Source organism: Spodoptera frugiperda, chromosome 19 (assembly GCF_023101765.2).
Source record: "Spodoptera frugiperda isolate SF20-4 chromosome 19, AGI-APGP_CSIRO_Sfru_2.0, whole genome shotgun sequence".
Taxonomy (NCBI): domain Eukaryota; kingdom Metazoa; phylum Arthropoda; class Insecta; order Lepidoptera; family Noctuidae; genus Spodoptera; species Spodoptera frugiperda.
Genome location: NC_064230.1, coordinates 3,712,062 through 3,720,662, shown reverse-complemented (window position 1 = coordinate 3,720,662; position 8,601 = coordinate 3,712,062). Strand labels below are relative to the sequence as shown.

General features: G+C 36.8%; 1 protein-coding gene across 9 annotated transcripts in view; it reads left to right on the top strand.

Annotated features, from left to right (window-relative positions):
* Nucleotides 1-6,151: 6,151 nt before the first annotated feature.
* LOC118280830 (uncharacterized) overlaps nucleotides 6,152-8,601 on the top strand; it is a 28,256-nt gene continuing 25,806 nt past the window's right edge. For 2 of the 9 annotated variants that reach the window (XM_050700980.1, XM_050700981.1), the window contains exon 1: nucleotides 6,153-6,341. The gene's annotated coding sequence lies outside the window, so the exon portion shown is untranslated. Of the gene's footprint in view, nucleotides 6,342-8,601 lie in introns of all 9 variants that reach the window. The other 7 variants (XM_050700986.1, XM_050700985.1, XM_050700982.1 and 4 more) reach the window with 7 other exon arrangements.

Below are 8,601 nucleotides of genomic sequence, written 5' to 3'. Positions count from 1 at the left end.
CAGCTTAGGGTCGGCATCAGCCCTACTGGGCCCCATCTGTCCGTCTGAAGGCTCTTTGAGATACGTTCCGGTTCTGGTTCTGCTCGGGCGGCAACCTGTTATAGCTCGCCGTCCGCAGACCTGCACTTACGGTGGCCAATTTTGATGCGGTTTTCAGCATAGTATATTTCAAATTTAGGAGAAGATTTTAAGTATATGACCTGACTTAAAGGAACGTAAGTTTAAACTTTAACACTTGAAAAGGTTGTTTGTAGTCTAAAAAAACGAAAGTATATTGTAAAAAGCAAATTTCCCTACCATTAATCTTTCGCACAGCGTAATTGATTACTGCATTCCATGAATAAAAGGTTACCGAGCGCCGCGACGGGTTAAACTAACACAAACACCTATTTTCTGCATAAAAATAAATTCCAATCCATTTTAGTGTAGTACCCGCCATATTGGATTTGTTGTTAAAGTGACAGCTCGCTGTCAAGATTCCCGCGCTTTCTACATGTCTGACAATGAAGGTTGACGCGTAATTATTTTAAGTGGTGTTGAGGTTATGTGTATAGCTTATAACGCTTTTATTTTTAAAAGATTAGTATAAATATTATTTTGGTCTTTTTTATACGATAGCAAAATATATTTTACTATCATGCATACACACGTATTTTTGATTATTACTGGGCTATACTTAGTATTCATGAGCTATTTTGGGTTTTTCGAAATCTTTTCAGTAGGTAGTAGCACGGAGTTTGGAATTGTGACTTAGGCTGGGCTATTTTCCGTGTTTCGAAAATTTCTCAGTAATAGCACGGAGTCTGAAACTGTGCCATATGGCAATAGGCTCACCCTCTGTTACATGGGACTTATAAAACAAATTACTTGAAGTGGGTGTACACAGTGGCATTACGTGCCGTCAAGTGCACATCTGTCTATGCATTCGGGGATAAAAGGCGTGTTATAAAAATTACTCTGTATTCACTACACAGTAAGTGTGGGAGATCTATGCTTCGGCACGAATGGGCCGGCTCGACAGGAGAGCTACCACGGGCTCATTGAAAACCGACGTGTAACAACGCTTACGTTATGTTTCGTTGTGTGAATGAGGTTCCCCAGTCTTTCCTATGCCCGATTCACCAACAAATCTTAAATGGAGGAGTTAGGAATCCCCAAAAAACCGGCAACGCACTTATAACGCCTGTGGTGTTTTAGCTGTCCATGAGCGGCGGCGGTTGATTTGCCAGCAGGTGATCTGTCTGCTCGTTTACCGGCTTAAATACCACAAAAATACTTATTTATTCTTCCTAATTTAAGAGATTTGGTGAAAATAGGCATCCGCATGTGTTCAGTAGTTTTTCATTTTCCTCCCCTCAACCAGAGCGGTGGTGAATTAGTTTATATTACCTAATAACTATATGTATGTATTACAAGCTTGGAAAGTGTGTATTTACTCGTACAACATGCATCGCATGCTGCTAATAATGGAAAATATAGTTCGCTTCAAGTGGATGGAAGAGTGGGGGCCAGGGCTGGTTCGAAGTAGGATTAGGAATGGGGTGGTGTTTAGTTTTTTTTATGGTATAAGCCGGTAAACGAGCCGACGGATCACCTGATGGCAGGCAATTGCCGCCGCCCATGGACACCCGAAACACTAGAGGCGTTAAAAATGTGGTGTTGGTCTTTTGGGGCTTAAGAATTTAAGGATTTTTGGGGAATCGAGGATTGTGAAGGGAGGTAATTGGGCCTCCGATAACCTCACTCACATAACGAATCAAAACGCAAGCGTTCTTTCACGTCGGTTTTCTGCTCGGCCGTGGTGTCACTCCGGTAGAGCCGGCCCATTTGTACCGAAGCATGGCTCTCCCACACTTTTAATGTCTAGTGAAAGTAAAGAGCCTGGAGAGAGATATAGGCTTGTATCTTTGAACTTTCGGATAAAGTTTTTGTGTTTTGAGAGGGAAAATCATCCAATAACTTCTCCCGCCTTAGGCAAAGGGAAAGGGAGTGTCAGACTCTTACTGGTTAAACACCACCCCTTTCCTTCTTCTGCTTTGAGTCGGAGCCCCGGTAACCTGTAACGTTGTCCGCAGCTCCGGGTGAAGTTGCAAGAGAAAAGCTAGAAAGCGGCATAAAAAGCCTGTACTAGTGACCAATGATTATATTTGCTTTAATACGTCAACATTGCATGTGTTTAATTATAATTACAGGTGTGAATTACCCATATGTAGAAAACCTACATCTATCTACCGTTAAAACAAACGATTTTGACATCTATTGCTATCGAATTAAGACTTTCGTAAACAGCAAGAAATAAAGTGGTGTTTCAAACTTATTTTTGCTGCAGATACAGTACTTATGTCAAAGGAATAGAGCTCAAAATAAACTGAATAAAATATAGGTTTTTGTTTAAAAATGTAATGTTATTTTAAATGGTGTTAGCGGGTATGGTTGCAGTTCTAGCGAGTTCAAAATTAAATAATCGAACTACGCGCTACGAACTAGGAACATTAAATGGAACTTTGGCAATATTAAATTTAATATAACAAGAACAACCTACATGAGTGAAATTTACAGCTTTTTAACCTTTAAGTACCGACGCGTGGTCTGACAGACACCTTGATGCTTACGAAAATCTAGGTACATATGTTAGAGTGGACTTATCACCCTGTGAGTCTGTCTACCCCTTAGTTAGTCGACCAGGAGCGTTCATGGAAAATTGCTGCATCAGCGTTCGTCATTTCAGTGAGTTATGCCTTACTGAAAATTTCGAGTGGTCTGACAGACCACTCGTCTGTACTTATGTAACTTTTTTTGAATAGGACTTTCACCCAATTTTAAAGGTTTTTTCTTTTAATTCCAGTCAGGTACAAATATGACCTATACAAATATATTTATAAGTTAAGTCAAGTACTTCGAGCTTGAAACGGGCAAGTATCAGGGCAAATAAAAGTGTTTCTCTCAAATAGATAATTTATAAAATAACCCTCCAAAATAAAAACTATGAATTTTTTTTACAAGAATGGCATTTGTCCATCAAAACTGAAGGGCAAGACTGCGTACAAATTTGACACTTGTAAGAAGCATGTATGCCTATAGTGCAGCAAACCTGTCTGCAAAGCGTATTTGTGAAGGTAGCTGGTTACCTCCAATTTGGTGCCTTGATTTTTACGATATTTGTTGATTATGTGTAAAGTATAATGTTTTTTTATTTATATGATTATTGATCTTTAAGAAAAAAAGACTTTCGGAATATATATATTGTTTGTTGAATCATAGTAGTCAACAAGATAAAAGTGACTTTTTTCGTTCAAAAAATGTGCGTCTGCAATAAAAAAAAGTAATATTAGTAATTAATGGTTATACTTTACTTTATTGTTTAATTTATATAATAGTTAAATACATATACAACACAAAAACAAATATAATTATATGATATATTAATAAACATCAAAGATTTCCATAATAAAAGTCTGGTGTCTGGCAGACCTCACGTCGGTACTTATGTAACTGAAATTGGACGTCGGTACTAGAAGGTTAAAATTCGCTGCAACAAGAACCACACCCTAATAGTAATTTTAAAGCATTCCTACTAGCAACTTCAATGTTTTTTTAAATATTTATTTATATTTATAACTTGAGTCGACGTCACTGTATTAGCCAGTTTACGCTGACCTCTCTACACATTTTGTTCACATACAGACAGAGATCAGTCTATATTGGACAGGTTAACTTTTATTTTGCATGGCGGTAAGGAATACGAACTATATGTTGACCTATTAGAAGTCTAGTTTTATTACAGTTTGGAGTTCAAGATTAACTAGTTTATAGGTCTTGGTGACTGCTATACAGAAATCTATAACTACGTCGCGCCTTTTATTCCCGAAGGCGTACGCAGAGGTGCACATTACAGCACGTAATGCCGCCATACTATACACTCACTTTTCACCATTTGTGCTAAGCTACCCGCCCCAGCTTCGCATGAGTGCAATGGTGCTACATTATGCAATTTATGCATGTATTATATGTACATATAAACCTTCCTCTTGAATCAATATCTATTAAAAAAAACTACATCAAAATCCGTTGCGAAGTTTTAAAGATTTAAGCATACAAAGGGACATAGGGACAGAGAAAGCGCCTTTGTTTTATATTATGTAGTGATAAGTCCCATGTAATAGGGGGTGAGCTTATCAGCGTTCTGGTCAGAACCAGAACCAGACTCATTGAGTACGGCGCCGATCGTTCCGCGTGCACCTCAAAAGGCCATCAAACCACCACAGTTAGGCACCAGTAGGGCTGATGCCGATCCGGAGCTCCGGACTGTCTTGTTGGTTACTGCCGATCCGGAGCTCCGGACTGTCTTGTTGGTTTTGACGTTTCAAAAGTGCCTAATTTAGGATTAATTGAAATAAATGCTTTGACTTTGACTTTGACTTTGACTGCAGAAAAGCAAGGGTAGAAACGGGGTAGTTATTAGTCAATATGACACTCCCTCTCACCTCGCACATTTTCCCACATCAAAAAAGAACGCAAGAGTTATTATATTGCATAAGTGTGTGCGCAAATACAGTTGCACACACTGCAAAAAAAAAAAAAAAAGGTATGGACGTGGAAACACTGCCACCTGACTTCGGGCTAGTTACTCATCGGTCATATTACTTAGAAAATACTATTCACTTTTTGGCTGACGCGGAAATAGGATAAATGACATATTTTTAATCTAATGTCTTGACTTGTAGATTATTTCAAAATATTAGACAGGTATTCTTTATTTTCTAGAGAAAATATCGCGTTTTGTATCGTCCATTTTATACGTAGAAATGACGTATTTGCCCACTCCTTTCCCACTCCCGAACTTTGATCCGTTTTATCTAAGTATTGTTATTTTATGTGACAAAAAAATAAGTGTATAATCCTTTTTCATTACCCAACTGATGGACTAATCCGTCATTTCTACGTATAAAACGTACCTAGAACTGATGACACGCGATATTTCAAATCAATATAAATCTTCGAAAGTATATGTTTCTGTAAAAAAATAAAAAATACGTGTCTAATATTTTAAAACAATCTACAAATGATAAATGATATTTATTTTGCAAATAGGTTACAATGCAACTCTTTTACACATCAATCTCTTAAATAACTAGATGAGGCCGGTATTTGCTATCGGACTACTCTGAGAAGAAATGTCGAAACAAACTCAGAGGTAAAGTACAAGACGGACATTGAAATACAAATTAGTCATCTACCCTATTGAACCTACAACACATTGCCGAGCAGTCGGTCACCCAGCCACTGCGCTAACTGTGCAGTGTACCTACATATATATAACACTAGGTATTGTAACATTAGCTGGTTCCTTCGAGCCGGCCCCGAAACGTACTATATAATATACCATGGTATGGGGGGGTGACCCTTAATTTTATACCGTAGCTACAGGGTGGTAGAAATAAACGGCTTGAAGGGGTTATATTTATTGTGAATGTTTACAAGTGCTTGTATGAATAGCTGTATACCATTTTTTGTGGAATCATCCAATGATGTCTCCCGTCTTGGGTAAGGCGTGAGGGAATGTCAGATTCTGACTGAGTAAACATCATCCCGTTCCTACTCTTCCTTCGAGCCGGAGTCTCAGTACCCGTCTTTTGTGCCTCTCTCAGTATGCCTGAGCAAATTGCGAAAGATATTATACCATCAGATGTATGAATAAGTGTGGGAGAGCCATGCTTCGGCACGAATGGGTCGGTTCGACAGGAGTGATACTACGGTCTCGCAGAAAAGCGACGTGAAACAACGCTTGCGTTGTTTCGTTGTGTGAGTGAGGTTACCGGAGGCCCAATTACCGCCCTTCCTTATCTTCCCAATACCCGTTTCTCCAACAACTCTTAAATTCCTAACCCCAAAAGTCCAGCAACGCATTTGTAACGCCACTGGTGTTTCGGGTGATAGGCGGCGGCTATTGCTTACCATCAGGTGATTCTTCTGAATCCTGTTTACCGGCTTATACCTATCATATATGAATACTCATTCCTAAAAAAAACCTAACACACAAAAATTAAAACTACACCACCACCTTAAACAAAGCGTCTTGAAGAAAATTTTCTTTGCACGCAACCTGTACATATTGTACGAAGAAAGCACAGCCTTGCTCAACCACCCTGTTGGCTAGTACCGCGGCAAACATCGTGCAACGCACACGTATTACAGTAAATATACATATATAGAAATTGCTCAGTTACCTCTTAACCATCACATAGACTAAACCGAATACGTGAACTAAAAAGACTATTTACTAAACCCTATAAAAAGTAAATCAAGTTTAAAAAAAATATCGTAAAGAAAAAAAAGCAAACGTTTGTCTAAATATGGAATTTTAAATTTAGAACCTCTAGTTCTTTTATTTTTTTGTTTTAAATAAATAAAGAAGGAAATTTAAAATGGAATAACGCTGGACACAAGGCTTTTGCACCGTTTTTTTTTTGTTAGTTTTTTATTTTAGTTTTTGTTAAAAGCAACGTTTGTTTTTATGTTTCATGAATTTTGGTGTGAAATAATATATTTTTTAGAAGACACAGGTAGGTATATTATGTATATACATAAATACCCATAAATGTGAAATACGTATAACAAATTACAACAAATAGGGTAGATGACTAATTTTCATTTCAATATCCGTCTTGTAGATTATTTTAAAACATTAGACACGTATTTTTAATTTTCTTACGGAAAGAGATATATCGATTTGAAATATCGCATGACGTCACTTCTAGGTACGTTTTGTACGTAGAAATGACGTATTTGTTCCCACTCCTAAACTTACATGCGTTTTATCTAAGATTGTTATCTTATATGACAAAATAAAAAAATATGTGTCTAATATTTTTTCATTGCCTAACTGACGGACTAAATAGATTTTTCGTCATCCCTATTGTTATTAAATATTTAACAAATTGTGTTACAAAGATTTTGATCTTCATTTAATTCTTTATTATAAAGATCTTAATATACGGTACAATAATAGTTTTACCAGTGTGACAGAAATTATGTAACATCGTTTAAAAAGGTTTTAGTAATAATTAATGAAATAATATTTATTACAAAATTCATGAAACATAAATTAAATAAATCTGTATTGTGCAACCTACTTATTTTAACTATACAAAGTGATTTTACAGTAATTGAAATATTAAGAACTAACTGACCCGGCAAACTTCGTACTGCCTCAAACATTATTTTCTCACCTTTTAAACCTTCCCAGGACTTCCACAAATAATTCAAGACCAAAATTTGCCAAATCAGTCCAGCCGTTCTCGAGTTTTAGCGAGACTAACGTACATCAATTGATTTTTATATACAGGCATAGATAATTTAATTTAATCAAAATATTTAATAATATACCTATAATATGACCTATGTATCTAGTTATCTTGTTTAAGTCTTTGACTGCCAATAGAAAACTGTTGAAGGCAAATCCTCCGCTAACGTCGGTCACCGGTGACCACCGTGGCGTTTAAAGGAGAAGAAAAATTAAATAATAGTTATTCTTAATATTCATATTGTTTTTTTATTAAATATTAAGTAATATTAATAAATCGGTTGCACAACACAGAGTTAATTAAAAATGTTCGTCAATGTGTGTCAATTTTTTTAAAGAAAATGCTTTTTTCTTTATAGATCTACACCGCCCGCTTCAACGCACGAACGTTTAAAAGTATTTTTACAAATAATGTAAATAAATTTAATGCAAATATATCTAATTATCAAAGTTACTTTTGGTCAACTAGTAATAATTATTTGACAATAACATGTATTTTTTCTAATAGAAAAAAAGTGTTTAAAGAAAAAAAACTGACAGTTATTTGATTTTTTTTCTGAAAAACATTCTTTCTACCGTACTTAGTCATTTAACCCATTTCAAGTGTGGGACAGCCATGCTTCGGCACGAATGGGCCGGCTCGACCGGAGTGACCACGGCCGAGCAGAAAACTGACGTGAAACAACGCTTGCGTTGTGTGATTGAGGTTACCGGAGGCCCAATTAACTGTTATTCCCTTCCCAATCTTCCCAATCCCCGATTCCCCAGCTCCCCTTAAAATTCCAACCCCCAAAAAGGCTGGCAATGCACTTGTAACGCCTCTGGTGTTTCAAGTGTCCATGGGCGGCGGCGATTGCTTACCATCAGGTGATCCGTCTGCTCGTTTCCCGGCTTATACCATAAAAAAACGCTTCGTGTGCCGGAACGCGGATCCACACAAGACACTATGTGTTTTCTATTGTGGTCTTAGGTATATACAAGAGGTTAATGGTTACTTAACCTAGTCCTTAGCAATTGTTTTCTATACAAAATCGTTACTAAGGAATAGTTTAAGTAATCATTAAATGACTCTAAATACGGCAGTCAGAGTAACCTTATTCCTTAGTAGATTTTGTTCCGAAAACAATTGCTAAGGACTGGGTTAAGTAATCATTAAATGATTGAGTACGGCTGTGAGTTTGGCAGTAAATCCTTTATGTATTGAGTTCAGTATTACTTAAGTGAGTATTCAAATAATTAACTTACTAGTTGACCAAAGAAATGAGTAGAAAACTTATTTAAAAGTTCTTATATCTGTG